This window comes from Salminus brasiliensis, chromosome 4 (genome assembly GCF_030463535.1).
Source record: "Salminus brasiliensis chromosome 4, fSalBra1.hap2, whole genome shotgun sequence".
In the NCBI taxonomy this organism is placed as follows: Eukaryota; Metazoa; Chordata; class Actinopteri; order Characiformes; family Bryconidae; genus Salminus; species Salminus brasiliensis.
The window spans coordinates 21616816-21633284 of record NC_132881.1 but is presented as its reverse complement, the minus strand read 5'-3'; the positions used below and the strand labels follow the sequence as shown (position 1 = coordinate 21633284).

At 39.2% G+C, this 16469-nt stretch overlaps 1 protein-coding gene across 5 annotated transcripts in view; it reads right to left on the bottom strand.

The window, feature by feature from the left end:
* Positions 1-16469, bottom strand: part of csmd1a (CUB and Sushi multiple domains 1a) — a 498833-nt gene that overhangs the window by 241253 nt on the left and 241111 nt on the right. The window lies entirely within an intron of this gene.

Below are 16469 nucleotides of genomic sequence, written 5' to 3'. Positions count from 1 at the left end.
TCTGAGCCTACCTAACTCCAATACTCTCAGCTGAGACTGCTCAGCTGTGGGAGATGAACAGCTCTTTGTTTTTGGGGCAATGTTCCGTAGCAGAGAACTAATAACGATATATATATATAAACTTTATGATTTTATACCCTTTATACCCTTCAAATCCATACAGGGGCCATACAGTGGCCAGAGTGCACAGAGAAGCCAGTAAGCAAACCAGAGTTATTTTAACTGTTGATCTCATTCTTTAAACTGTTGGTTATTTAAACCAGAATTTGCTGCAAAGATAAACCTTATCCAAGCTTAAACAGAATGATGACAATGCACAGACCTAAGATCCGTTTAGGGGAAACAAACCAGTCCACAAACCACCCAATTCAATTAAACATAAATTAAAAAAAATACAGTCCTGGCTGAAACACTCCTTATGACCTACAGTGTGAAGAGGCGGGACATTAGTTGGTTACTGCAACATCAGAGAAACAGTAAATTGATTCAAACTGGCTATTTGCATATTGCAAGGGATGCACCGATGGTCCAATATCTGATCCGATACCTGATCCAATACCATTGTTGAATTTATATATATATATATATATATATATATATATATATATATATATATATATATATATATATATATCACCATGTGGGAGAGACTTAAGGCATCAGGATTGACTTAAACATTACTTTACTAACTTTGTAAAACAAATTATAACAAATCAACATAGACACATAAACTGAATTGATATTTATTTGTTACTAAAATTAATAATTGTGCTGGACCTTGGTACAGTGTTGTCTGGGCTCAGGACTTTCTTTTAAGTCTGTGAGACCAAAAAAAGAGCTAGCAGCTCCTTCCCTTCACTGTCCTCCATTACAGATGCTAGCCTTCAACCGAGTGGTAAAGCTCTCGTTTCGTCTCTATCGCTGAAAAACGCTAAAAAAGCTGTGGCTTTTAACAATGACGATGGGGGGTTTCATTCTGGAATATACCAATATTTTGTGGAAAAAAACAGTGTCCAGACTATACAATTATCCAAAACCTGATCCAACTATTTTGTTAGTATCTGGGCTGTTATCCAATCCTAGTATCGTATCGGTGCATCCTTAGTTATTGCAGCTTAGTTTTCATATATGGACTGTAGGGACTGGGGAATAAATGGATGAATATAACTTCATGTTCTCTATTCTGTTTGGGCTGCAACAGAAGCCCAAATCAGTCAGATCAGTCCACTCCTGTGCACAACAGTTGGAGCTGTTCTTTTCATGAAATTCTGCACAAATTTTTTCCAAGCATACCTTTGCTCATGACAAATGCTCAAAATGTTTTTGGACTGCATCATTCACAGACACAGGACCTGTTTTCAAAGAGCAGAATGAACTTTCAAACTGGCTGCTGAAAAAACACACAGTTGCTCATAATAAGACAGACAGAAACCTCTGTGGTGATGTCTTCTTCAGTTTGTCATCCAGGTTTAACAGAATGTTCCATGTTTTTGTAAAATCATTTCCATTCTTTGTAATTTGTTAAAGTACCAAAAACCAAACATATAACATAAACAACAACAAAATATTATTATCATTTAAAATGAAACGAAATGATGTCAAAATGTATGTTGCAATACTTCTTAATAAACCAGGACAAAAAACAGTGTCTGAAATCATACCTTAATGGAAGAAGGAAGAACTAAGTACTTTAATGCAATGATATATTTTTTCTAATATCGATATTGTATCGGTATCAGTGCCGATACTGGCACTTACACACAGTATAGGTGATGGCAATAGAGAGCACCGATACCATTAAGCTTACTGGGACCCTACTGTTTTTTTGGTTTTTTTTTACATAGAACATTTATGTTTGCATACTTTGTTATGAAACCAAGCATTTAAACAACCTGTAAAAGCCAGTCATCAATATTTATTACCATTGAACAGACATTTAATGGAACTTTTACATTTACAACACTGTTTGTTTCCATGTGGTGTTTTTTTTTTTGTTTGTTTAAGCAGCTTGTTTAAAGACCACACACTGAAGTTTAGGACCTTTTTGCATAGAAACATGTATTTAAATGTGAAATTGCTGCCAAAACACCTTTTTTCTAAACTGGTATTTTTTCACTGCTCTGAAATGTGAATTTTATACACTGCTAAAAAAAATCTGATCAAGCTTAGCAAGATTATACTTCTCTACTTGCATGTGTTTCTGTATTGTGTCAATTGTTTCATAGTTTCAAATCAACCAGTTAATACTGTTCTTTCAAGCTTATCATATTTTATTTGGGAAAAGCTATAAAAAAGTATATATAAAAAACACTATAATTATCAGGATGTATAGCCATCTATCCAGTATTTAAGTCAGAGTTGGTATCAGTACTCTGTATTGCACATACTTAAAAATCTGGTATTGGTATTGGAAAGGAAAAAGTGGTCTTGGTGCATCCCTAGTTTCTTCTTTTGGCCCATGCATCATGAAACATTCAAAAGGGCTGTGTATAATAGTGAGAATAACCCTTTTATGGTTCACACATTGCAAAAAAGATCCTTATTTAGATTTTTCTAATCATCTGAGAACATGACCTACATTAGGATATTCAACAGTCATATCTGACCAAAGCAGGTTACTGTACCTTTCCTAAATCACAATGGCAACCTTTCTGAAGTGAGATGAAAAGAAGGGTCAGTATGAGCTAGTGACTGTTCTGGATGTGCTGTGTGCTTCCCTAGCAGAGTATCCCCCAGGGCTGTGTCAAAGAGCATTGCTGGATGCTGGAAACAACTGTGTCAACGGCAGAATTCCCCGGAAGGCAAATCAGTCTTGGGGACTTGTCTGACTAACGAGTGCTGGGAGGTAGGGATCATTTTGCCAGCTCACATGCGCTTTAAACTTCCAGCTTGTAATTGACTGAATATGTTATTTGAAATGAAACCCTGAAAGCTGAAAGAAAGAAAAGAAATTAATATTTCATATAAAGGTTAAATGTTTAAAGGTCACCTAGCTTAGTCCGCTATTCTTCCACCTAGTGTAGAAGGGAGGTGTTTGGAGGGTAAAGTGCGCACTCTAAAACCTATTTACTATTATTTCTACCCAAATGCTGGGTTCATTTTGAGACTGAGATTGTATCGGTTTACCCTACAATGGAGTCTCATGATAACAACCCTACAAATGGGTCAATTCTCCAGGAGGCGGCAAGTAAACTTCCATAAAACACAGAAGTTTTACCACGTTAAGCAAAACTAATAATGAAAAGAGATTTATTTCAAGTAAAAACTTCTCATGGACATTGGTAGCCCATTGTGTGATGTTTAACAAAATTTATAGCTGAATATTTGATCATCTTAAGTTACACAGCTAACCTGCCTAGTTAACCAAACACATTCTTACTGGCACTTTTCTCATAATGTTAGGTATATTACTTTGGATAAGGCATTTTTTAAGGTTTCTCATGTATTTTGGTGTTTGTCTGCAAGTTATTGTTTTAGTTTAACTATTATTGTAAATTTGATTTCAATTTTAAAAGTTCTTATTTTCAATGCATTCTGTTATACAAAAACATGGTTGATTTTATTAAGAAAAGACAATTATATATAATGTAAAACAAACAAAGCTCATTTGGTGAGGGATAACTTGGCACAGGGCTGCTCAGATTGCTCAGGGATCAAATACAAAAGCCTTAGAAATAAAACCCTATAAAAGTGTGGATCTCAGGGAACACAACAAGCCACCATGGGTGGAGTGCATGTTGTGGCTTTGCGTAACACTATTACACTGTGTGACTGGTTAAAGGAATACTCCAACAGAACTTACTATTGGCTTCTGTTAATTATCTCTAAAGATAAATGAAAAAGCAACTTCAAAATATGTATATACCTTTTCTTTCTTTTTAATGACTATGAATAATAGTTGTGAAACAAAAAACCCCAAACAAACACATTTGACATATACATATTTAATCATATTTCATTTTTTAAGGCATCCATTGAAATACTACTGAAATATTGACCAGCGTAGACTTCCCTGTTGGAATGCGTTACTTACTGCACCTGAATGAATGTTAGTCTGTTTCCCCCGGTGCACACTTTGTATTTCTTGTTTTGATTTTTAAACCAAAAGAGTCAACACATCCCCTAGCATATATACAAGGCACGATACATCTATATTAAGACACTTTCATCAGCAAGATCAATGCAGAGAATGTGGGAAGATGTTACAAAGTTTCAGAGCCCCAGGGAAAACCTAAAGCGATAAACCAGGAGGGCTGACATTTCCAAGCTTCAGCAATTAGCATAAGAGCTCAAATATGATTCTCCTGGATTTACATATATAGAGTCTTATGCAAAAGTTTGCATTTTGGCACCCTTGGCCAAAGGGCACATTTTGCTTTTTTGAGCAGCAGTAAACACAGTTTCTGTAGTTAATGAAATATGAAACACAAAATCTTCAGCAAATCCTAAAATCGTCAGTGTGGCCCGTGCAAAAGTTTGGTTTTGAAATTCTGATTTTTTTTATTATTATATTTTATAGCTGAATCAAATTTAGATGCCCGTAAAGCAGAAGAAAACTATAAGAAGATAGCCAAGCTTGCAACAAATTCTAAAATCATCAGTGTGGCCCGTGCAAAAGTTTGGATACTACATTCTGATTTTTAACTCTCAGCTGAATTAGTTAAAAATGCAGAATGTCATTAAGAAACTGCAGTTCAGGGGAACTGTGGAGGTCAAGCTGAGATATGGAGGACCAAGAAAATGCTCAGAGATAACTACTATGCTGGTGGCACTGGACCACTGTGGAACACTGTTTGCACAAACATGATCTTAATGGAAGAAGAAGGAAGCCTTAACTGTAAACACATCTTAAAAATCAACATTTGAAGTATTATACAAACATCTAGAGAAGCCAGATTGAAGTTTTGCCACAATCTGCAAAGGTACATGTGAAAAAAAACAATGAACAGAAGTTCATTAAAAAGAACACTTTGCCAACTGTGAAGCATAGGGGTGGGTCTATTATTATACGCTTGGGGTTGTGCTGCTACAAGGGCCAGTGGGTGGAATAAAGAACAGTGCAGAATTCTAGATGCAAATGTAAAACTGTCAAAAAGCTGACCAAAGAACTGTCAAAAGGCTAAAGCTGAAAAGAGGATAGCTTTAGAATGGTTAAAATTTTTTGCAGTGGCGCACAAATTGGCGCTTTAAATATTTAAAATTATGACATAAAATGATTATGAATATGCTGCCTGATGCTTGTGACGTTATGATGTCATGTACCAATATTTTACCATTACACTTTAACACTACATGTCGTAGTAAAACTCCGAAGTCGTTGCATAGATTGAGTCACAGTGTCATTGCGTGGTTCCTATCACTGTACCACCACCACCACAGAATCAGGGACATTGTGTTTTCATACCAAACCACTCTGAATAGCTTTGTTCAATTTGTTGAATTCTGCAAATATTGTGAAAACCTGGTGGACCTTCTCTATAACAGTAATCCCATTACTAGGCACCAGTGCTAGTAAGTAAAGCCTGTGAAACTCCCGCCTGTCTCTAGCTCTATTTTAAGCGTTTAGGACTTGCAATTGATTTAATCTGCAATAATTCATTTTGGAAATGTCTCTCCCCTGAGAGATCGCAGGCAACTGGAATAGCAGTGTTCATTAATCATGCTCTCAATTGATGGTGTCTTCTGCTGCACCAGCGTTGGAGGGAACATACAGTTTGGTAAACATTTGATTTATTGTCTGATTAGCGGTCGGTGGCAAGGAATGAGGGTCAATGTAATGGAATTTGAACACCGCAATCTGTGGCATTTCTGTTCGGTTCCAAAAGGCACCCATTTCATTTGGCTTGTCATGGGGCAATTATTCAGAAATGCCTCTTTTAGCCAGCACACCTCTCCATATGTCCGCAACTTTTATTTTCGGATCGTGCTAATATCATAATGTCACAAAACCTGCCAACAGGAGCAAGAGGCGGGGCTTTCCATATGTTTCTTGACACCCAGGCCAATGAATAGCTGACTTCCACTTTGCTGAAACAATCATTTTGCTTCTAATGTTACTCTGATGATAGCAATTGACCAGTTAAAGCACTTTGTGTCTATTGGTAATTTTCTCTGACCGCTTCTGTACATCTCTCAGCTAATAATGCTGTCGGGAGTCTCACTGTAGCACAGGGGCTGTTTTGAATGGCAACCCCAGCACTGATTAGTGCCTCAGTGCCTAATTGCACCTCTCTTCATTTCCCTGACACAGTGAGAGATCAATAGGGTAGTTACAGGCTGACACAGGCTCGGGGGCCTAATTCGGCCGGCTGAGCTTTTTTCCAATTTCCTTTCATCGGGATCAGGCCATCGCCATGGCGCCGCTTGGAGAGGCGGATGAGGCAGACCTAAGCGTCTTGGCAGGAGAATGACACGGATGAGAGGGTGTGGAGAATCGCAGCTCAGCTGAGGGCTTTGGTGGACAGGCCGTGGAAGGGCAGAGCCATTGGGGGTTGGGGTGGGAGTTACAGGTTAAAGCTGGTGGCCAGTCATGTAGGGCTATTCTCTAGGAGCTTGTTTAGTAAAAGTGTTCCGTAATATAATATATTATAATATTTTTAGCATTATTTAAAACTGTTTTTATTTATTTATTTATTTGTTTGTTTATTGTTATAAAAATATTATAGGCACTTAAAGCAAGGGAAATACCAAAGTGACATACATGAAACTATCGAACGTTCTGCATGGTAGACTAGCAGTAGCGATTAAATCCAGAATGTGTAATTCCACTTCTAGTTTCTTCAGCCTGGCTGAACACAAAAAAGGTCAACTGCTTTGACCTCTAAAAGGGTGGCCAATCATATGGCAACACTAAAGATGCAATATGAAGAAGCACTCATTTTAGAAGTGTCTAGTTACAACATGTTATATAATTGTCTCCTGTTTGAATACATTTGTACTGAAGACAGACAGAATGCTACACAGTTGGAAACTAGCTAGAACTGTGTTTGAGGGCTAAACTGACATCAAACAACCTAGGCAGGTTGGAAAGCCATCCCACCTGCTACTGTACAAACTTATACAAAATAATGGCTAAAAATGCCAACGCTAGGCTTACCAAAGAAGGGAGAAGGGCTGGGCAAAGGAAATGACACTGCGAATAGCCAAAGGATCATGGCACAGGGAAGCTGGGGAGGCAAGAGGATGCTATGATGGTGCTAGGATAGAAGCTAACCTAGCTAACCAGCTACACTCTCTTCAGCTAGCTAACCACACAATGTATTGGGAGGATACTGCAATCCTATCCAGTAGGGAATTATTGCAAAAAAAATGATAACAATGTTCTAGTTATAGTGTGAAGCTGTGCTACGCACCTTCTGTGGGCTATCATGGTGACATAAACCAGTCAATATTTCGTTTTTTTCCCATCCACAAGTTTGTTCCACGACAAAACAGCTGCAAATAGGCTTGTTATACTGCATCTGAGCATTTTTGCCCTAACCAAAGTCACATGCTTACTATTTATTTAGGAGTGTATTGATGCATGAGTGATGCATCAATACACACTTAGGCCAGCGTCTCCCATAACATGTAAAGTAGCCTCTCCAACACTACAACACTTTGCTGTCCGCTGATTAATGCCTGTGCCACCTTTTTACGATTGTGTTGGGACCTACAAAGAGAGCACTTTACTTTTCTCACCTTACTATGTCATATCTATTGAGAGCGATATTTCATCAGAGACATCCCTAATGTGAAAATCAATGAGGGCTATTCTCTCTAAATATATGGTCAATGTCTAAATTCTGTCATGGCTAAAAGACAATCTATTTCACAGTGGTGGCAGAAAAATTAGGAACCGTGTGTTGCAAAAACATGCTAATTACCCGGTTCTCACAACCTCTGGGCCTCAAATGCATTAGATTACATCTGGTGTCCACAATATCCTCCCTGGTGTGATTGCCTGTGCACCAAAAAAGACCCAGGAGCTTCCACGCCTCATATTAGAAAATAAAAGCAAAAAAACAAAACAAAACCCCCTCTCACTGTGAAACCGGGGGGAGTGTGAGCGGAGATGAAGAAGGCCGCCGTACAAAAATCTCGGTGATGGGAATTTAATTCTGTCAGCAATTGTGTGGGGGGAAATAAGTGATCTTCACACTGGCTTACCAAATAACCTGATTAGTGTAGCGTCATTATCGAGCTTCCTATTAGAAGACAACAGGGAGGGCCATTTTGTGTTCATTACCACAGCCACTGTTCAGAGGGCTGTTGGTACAGTCCTAAACATAGCCCCTACATCAGCCTGCATGATGGTGCCGGCCATCAATCCCCATTTCTCCCAGTATGACAAATTTAAAGGTGAGCATGAGGCTTCAAATGAAGATGCATGAAGTCGGAAGGAAAAACGAGTCAATTTCCCGCAGAAATGCTGAACCAGCGGCTGAGTGTTACTTTCAGTGGCCGGGCCAGAGCCAGATCTGCCCTGACCAGTCGACTCTGGCTGGCCTATCGAGAGCTGCCTGACAATTAAATGGCGAGTCAGAGACTATTGAGCCATTTTTCGAACAAAAGGAGAGAAAGTCTGACCTTAGTAAGTTCTGCAATTTTTGCCACATAGTGCATAAAGTATCTGGACAGACAATTTGATAAAACTATATATTGTATTAAATAAAGAATAACTTAATTAAGGAATTAATTATAGTAATAAAGATGTGTAAAATTTGCAAGTGCTATATATTTATCATGCCTGTTCTATGCTTGTTCTAAATTTGTTATGGATTACTAAACCACCCCAACACTGATCTTAAATAACTGGAGAATAAAAACAAAAGCGTTTGGTACAAACATTTTCAGTACTGAGATCTCTCACCTGCATCACATCACCTGATACTGGGAATTTTCAGGGGTGATGTTCTACAACGCCTGTAATGCATTTTTAGTCCTGGTTGTTTCAGGGACTCACTGTCCCTCAATGGCCTTTTCATCAATACGTGAAATGCATTCTCAGTGGGGTTCTGGTTTGGGTGCTTGACTTGATCAGTCAAGGACACCCCACGGCCCTGAAAATCTTCATGCTTGCTTTCAGATTTCATTGTCCTGCTGCAAGCTGAAGCACCGTTCAATGAGATTTAAAGCATCTGTTGGATCGGAGCAGTTCAGATGCCTCTATTCACTTCAGAAGTTATCCTGCTGCTGCTGTTGGCAGTCATGCCATCAGAGAAGACATGAGTATGAGGCCAAGCTTCTAGCAGCCATACTCATACTCATGTGTTCTGTAATTGTGGTACAAGCTAATCTTCACCTCATTCATCCATAAGACTTGTTGCAGAACTGTACAAGCATGTATTATATGTTTAGCAACTGTATCCTGCCGTATCTGGTTGAGTAGTACCTTGCAGGTTGTGGTAACCATTTTGAGGTCTTGTGTATTCTTCTCTTTATGCTCATCATAGACATGTCTATGCCAACAATTGCAAAATTCAGCAGATATTGTTGCTTCTTAATAATACACTGAACAGTTGGGGTTTAACACACCTACCAGTTTGGCTCTTGAATTGTGAACTGAACTTTGGCTCTTGTTGTCTTTTTGGCCTTTTATAAAAATCTCCAATCTGTAGCCCCCTCGCTAAGCTAGCCTTTGCTGAGCTAGCTCAGCTACAGCTCCACCGAGTATCAAACAAAATTTTGTACCTCAACTTTTCTTATGTTTTGCTGCTTTTGTATTTATTTATTTATTATTTATTTATTTTCATAATTTGAAAGTACTGGTTACTTTTTATATTGTATGAAATTCAGTGACTGGCCCAACATTGCTTTATAGTGCAATGCATGGTAGCGTAATGGCAGACCATCACATGAACAAATATTAAAAGTTAGGAATGAATTTGCCATCACCTGTACAGCTGAAATGAAGATACAATGTTTTGGTCTGACGGCAACATTATATTATTAGCGCAATAAGTGTTAAATCATCAGTCTGACAACAACTGCAAATGTTAAACTGCTCTGAGAGAAGCTGGTTAGCATTAGCTTAGTTAGCAGGATAATAGTCTGCTCACTACAGAATTAATTCTGTACAGTCTGGATGACAGAAAGCCCACTTATAAACGTTTAGACGAGAATGACCCAGATCGAGCAACAGAAAGCTAAAATAAAAGCAAAAAATTTCCTCCATGGTTTTGGGCCTGTAGCCCACTCGCTAAGCTAGCCTTTGCTGAGCTAGCTCAGCTACAGCTCCACCGAGGATCAGACAGCTCGGTTTAGCTGCTGTTTACTAACTGCTGAGCTCCCAACACAAGAGCTGACCATAAAAACTTGTATCTGAGAGCGAAGTCAAGCGACTGGTGTTGGGAGTAACAGAAAGGCAAATTGAGGCTGGTTCTGCTGTGTTTGGACTTGTAGTTAGCTATATGTTATCCAGCACGTTAAACACCACAGTGCCAGCTAACTAAGGCTAAAATCACACACGTAAAGAGGATAAAGCAGCATATCTGAGAGCGCAGAGTCGAGGAAATGGCCTTATGAGTGTTTTTTTTAATTTATTTTACATTTACTGCATCTATCAGACGCTCTTATCCAGAGCAACTTACAAAAGAGCTTCGCTATTTACTCAAGAATAACCTCAGCTAGTTTGAATAGACTAAGATTTCAAACATACCTCTAAGCTTAGACACTACTAAACACAAGTCAATAAGTCAATAAAAGGCACATTTGATATGCAGGTTAGCTTGATTCTCCCTTTCACACGAACTCACGTCGTAAAATCACAACTATGGTGGGCTTGGTTTTTCCCCTCCCACTACACCCTGCACCCTGTGGCATTTTTAAAAGTACATGGGAGAATGTGAATGGCTATGAACTATAGATAGAGACAGAACAGAAATCTGACACATCAGACCTATGATTTGAGATACCATGGTATTCGGTATTACGGTACCACCCAACCCACCCAACATCCAACTGCTTGGGCCAGTAAGGGTATGTATAACTACAATATCAAGACAGATGAGATGTGCTTGCTAATTTACATGCCAAACATACATTCAACATGTCTCCCCCCCTCTCTCTCTCTCCCTCTCTCTCTCTTTTAAAAAAAAAATAAATAAAAAAAAATGTATATATATATATATATATATATATATATATATATGCATGTAAATTAGCAAGCACATCTCATCTGTCTTGATATTGTAGTTATACATCCCCTGCAGTAGAGTGCACAGAAAAGTGATTCTCTTCAGATCTGGTTGTAAACACTTAGCCATGACCAGCACAGACACGTCAAGAAGAAGTGCATTTTTCTTCCAGATATGAAGCACCAGGCTCCACACAGAGGCCTGAGTGGAACTCAGAGTAGGTGCAAAACAAAGCAGCCCTAAAGAGCGTGCTTACTGAAGATGCCTCGGTAACTATTGATCTTGGCGCCTCCATAATATCCTCGAGATAAAAGGAAAGGTGAAGAACGTACACCATTGTACACGTAGGCCATTTACTGTAAGGGCCTCGTTTCTTACAGCACCAAGAGAGCTCAAGATAAGCAATGGCAGACACTCTATAGGGGGCCTGATTTACAGCAATTGCATGAGCATCGCATTTTCTTTCCTCTTGTTTCAGCAAGGTGGCTAAGAGAACTAACAGCAGTGTGTTTTTCCAATGAAACAAGATAGAACAAGCGCTATTACACATCTTACATGTTGCGACCTACCATGCTGAATTAAAGGAACATCTCAAACACACGTTACTGAGAGTGAATGTACATCTGTCTTAAAGGTAAATGTTTTTTATTTATTTATTTATTTATTTATTTTAGTATTAGGTTTACTGGCTGAACCATGCCTGCAGCATGTTCACTGTTGAGCTAGTACATGCAATGCCCCATTTAGAGAAATGGTTAGATAGAAAAATCTTCTTCAGTTTAGAATGGGAGGTTCTAGGCTAATGTAGCTAACAAACACTGCACTTATGTTGCATCTTATCGCTGTAGTCACATGTCCAAAACATCCTTAACCCACTCAAAGTGCATTTAAAAGCACACTATGCAGGACATTATGCTCTTCATAATGCAGTATGTTTATGTCTTTCCTAAAACATGTTTTGGAGCTTTTCAATTGATTTAATTTATTAAAGCAAATAAATTTAAAATGTAGATCTGTATTAGCAAAATAAGATTGGTGACAGTCTACATCCAGTATTTCTTATCAATCTTAGCCTAGCATTTCTCGTTGTAAACTAAAGAATATGTTTTAGGTTTTTATGTTTTGTAAAAAAACATTTTTTGCCCTCTTGCTTAAAATAAATACATAGATTTGTCCAACTCATGGCCCTCAAACATTACAATCTGCATCAAGTACTCAAATGTTGCATCTGTAGTTTGGAATTAAATGTCTTAGACAAATAGCCAAATATGTGGAGTGAAGTATGGAAAAATAGAAAAAATATTTTTTTAGAATTCTCTGCAAACCCTCCGTCACAAAATTAGAGAGTATTTAAATCTATATGATTTATGTGAGTGGGATACTTCTCATTCAAAATGGCGAATTTTGATGAAATTCGTTTTTTGCAGTTTTAATGTCACCCTGGTAGTAGTCACCTGTTATACCCCACTCATTCTCCACAGCGAATTCAACATTCCATCAGACAAATTGCAGTCATCCTTCCTTTTCTTCTGTCCCCCTAGAAACTGCTACGAACACTTTCTTTTCATCACTTCTCTTCAGTTAACCTTCTTTGTCCTCGCTCTTTGAGACCAGCAAGATTCTCCTTACCTTCCCCAATGGCTGACAGATGTTTTGCGCAGCAACTGAAGAGAAGTGAGTGGCTGAGAAAAGGTGGAGGAATTTGTGGAGGCTCAGACTTCTACTCATACCGATCTCTCACTTTTAGGTTCTCAATGGAAGTAACAGCTGCAAAATCAACCTTCTACAAAGAAAAACTGGAAGCATCAGCATCATATCCATGCAGGCTCTCCACCATTTTCATCACTCACTTCCCTTTCCCCAGATGAATGTCACTTTCTTTGAAGAGAAGGTCAAGCAGATCCACTAATACTTTCCTCCCGTCTCCATTCCTCCCATCAGCACCATCCTCCTCCTACCTCTTGGACTTGTTTCTCTCCTTTTTCCACAGATGATGTCCTACAGCTTCTCACATCTAATAATCCAACCACCTGTCCACTTGACCCCATTCCATCTATGCTGTTCAAGACAGTTGTTCAAGACCTTTTATTCTTTCATGACTCTCATCGAAAAAACAGCTCCTTGGGATCAGACCATGTGCCATCTGCCTTCAAGAGTGCCAGAGTGGTCCTCAACCTAAAGAAGCCAAAACTAAACAGCTCAGACATCAACAACTACAGACCGGCATCTCTCCTTTCTTCCCTCTTGAAGATTCTTGAACGATCTGTCTCCAATCAACCAGAACAAACTTGGAACAAACTTTCCATGGGTGTCCAAACAACTGAGCTGTCTTAACTGAAGATAAGAGCACTTCATTCAGCACAAGTCTTACCGTCATTACAGGCTTGTGATTGCACTTAATACTTTAGTTTCATTGACATTCAAGCATAGTATAGAATGTACACACAATCAACAATAGCATTAACACCACTTAATTCATTTAATCAGCTCCACTTCCCATAAGGAGCACTCTAACTCTGTAATTACAGACTGAAGTCCATCTGTTCCTCTGCAATACTTTGTTAGCCTCCTTTCACCCTGTTCTTCAATAGACATGACCCCACAGGACCACCACAGAGCAGGTATTATTTGGATGGTGGGTCATTCTCAGCACTACAGTGACACTGGCTGACATGATGGTGGGGTGTTAGTAGTGTGCTGTGCTAGTTCAAGTGGATCAGACACAGCAGTGCTGCTGGAGTGTTTAAACACTGTGCCCACTCACTGCCCACATATAGTATATAAACATTTTTTACATGATCATCTTCTTATGGTGGGGAAAAAGTAGTTTGAGCCGTCTTTTTGATGTATCGCGGGATTATTCCCGAATAATACCGTTGTGCTTCGGGCCTAACAGCCTAAAATCTGTTGTTACTCGCATCCGCGTTCTGTGTATATCACTTAAATAGCGTTTTTCAACATTACATGGTGTGAAATTAAGTGTGAACATTGCAAAATTGTCTCCTGGAGTGTCTTGCTAACACCCTCCAGTTGTGTTCTGCATTCAAGGCATCTGCAGTCCCCTCAGAGACATGCTATGATCCATTGACTATGAGCAGTTTATTAGAAAATACGGGGCTATGTTGCTCAGGCTTGGCATTAAAACATTCATTAAACTTCAGTTCTGCCAAGCCACTGTCAACAAGCTTAGTTCCCTTTCTCCAATAGATATTTATATATCATACAAACCTTGTATCTCCATTTTTGCCATTATTAACATCATTTGAATCTGACTCATTGTTCCCTACACTGTATCATAATTTCATGATGGATGAACCAACATGAATATAGGAATAGAAAAAAAAATTACACTGATTTCTTTTTTTCTTTCATATATGAAGATTGAAAGAACATTTTGGAGATGCAAGGTTTTTGCGTGACACTTGTGATATATACACAGCGCACTGGTATACAACATTTATAGATAACTGCCTAGATAGAAACAGAAGATGCTGAAGCCATCAGGGAGCTGCTGGGTAAATAGCCTGATACAGTATACACATAGTACAAAAACAGCAGGGCTTAGTGAATAGGTCACCCTGTCTCTTCAGTTTCAAGCCTTATCTGTCCATACCAAATGTCAGGCCTACCTGAGTCAATTATCGCCCCACTGTGTCCCGTCTCAACCCTTCACAAAGTCTGGTGTCAGCGCTCCGGCCCGCAACTCAGACCGTCGCTATGGAGCACCACCTGGACACCTCAACACCACCCAATTAAGATATCAGCCTCTTCCATCCTTTCTTACCCGTCTAACATGTCACTGGTATGACAGGGCCAACAAAAGCACAGTGTTAGTCTACTCCCACTCCTGCCTGCTTTTTAGGATTTTAGACAAAGGAACACATTACATCTTCATTCAGCCTAATCTTGTTGGCCACCACTAAAAGTACACCAAACATACATGTGCATCTGATGGGTTTAAGTGCAGCTCATCTGTTGCTACATAAGATATCAACCCCCCACCGTCTCCAATTATTAATGGTAAGGAGCCACTATTAGATCATCCTCAGCACAGCGGTCACACCAACAAGGGGCTGGGATGACCATTCTATTATACTAGGAGATTGTTGTTACAGCTTGTCGGTGTACAATTAGAGACTACAGTTTTTTCAAAGCCCAATTACTCATCATCTTTTAAGATGGTCTTTTTCTGTTGTCCTTTTTCCTTAAGTATGCGGTATCTGCTCAGTAGTGGTCACATGGCGGTCACCTTCCATTGATGGAGAAATTGTGCAGCAGCTGATAGACTACAATCAAAGTTGGAGAGCATAAATATGAAAAGATGAAAAGTGATCTGCTAAAATAATTATTAGCCAGTCAATAAAATTTATAAATAATTGAGAAGCAGGGTCTACTTTTCTGGGAAGGCTTTGCAGTAGATTTTTGGAACATTTCCGCAAGGATCTGACTACATTCAGCTGAGAGAGCATTAGTGAGGTGAGATACTGATGTTGTAAGATTATTTCTGGATCACAAGTGCCACTTCAACTCATCCCAAAGGTATTAGATGGCGCTCCATCACTCTTAGGAACAGAGCCCAAGGCTGGGGGGCTTTACATCCTAGCAGTCTGAAACTCTTGTCTTGTAGACACTTGGAATTGGACCTGGTGACCTTATGCTCTCTACAAGTATATATTTTGTCCTTAAGTAGTCAAATCTGTCTTAATCCAATTCAAATCCAGAGTGAACATTTGAGCGAAGCACTGCTTGTCAATAATATTGACTTGATGATGCTACTTTCCCTGTTTTGTTTCTTTTCCCTCTTGACTTGCATGTTCAATGAGAACTTGGCTAGATAAACATTATGGTCTGTTAATATCGCTGAACATTCATTCAGACTGAACGATGGAACTAATCCATGCCGCACCAGGATGGATAGAAGGATAGATGGATGGATGGATGGAAGGATAGTGTACAAAATCTAAAAGCTATTACATTATGCATATGACGCCTTTTGTCAGAGACTACGCTTGGCATGGTGTTTAACTATAGCTGTGGGGCCGGAATGACTCATGTGTGTTCCAAACATCACAGGAGATAAAGGAAATTAGCATGGACTTTTTTACCGCTGCGCTGCAGTGCACAGGTGTGGCATCCCCTTGGAATCCAGTGATTCAGTCTTCAGATCCGTGGGTTCTGGGCTTCGAACGCTGCTTAAACTGGTGTTCAACATGAGAGAAACCATGGCGAAAAGGTTCACACTATCTCAAGCAAAGCGGATACGAGTTAGAAAGAGGCGAATTGCAACAAAATGCAAGAGAAGCAGAATAAGAGGTGAAGGGTGAATGTGCTATATGTGGTACATAACTTGTA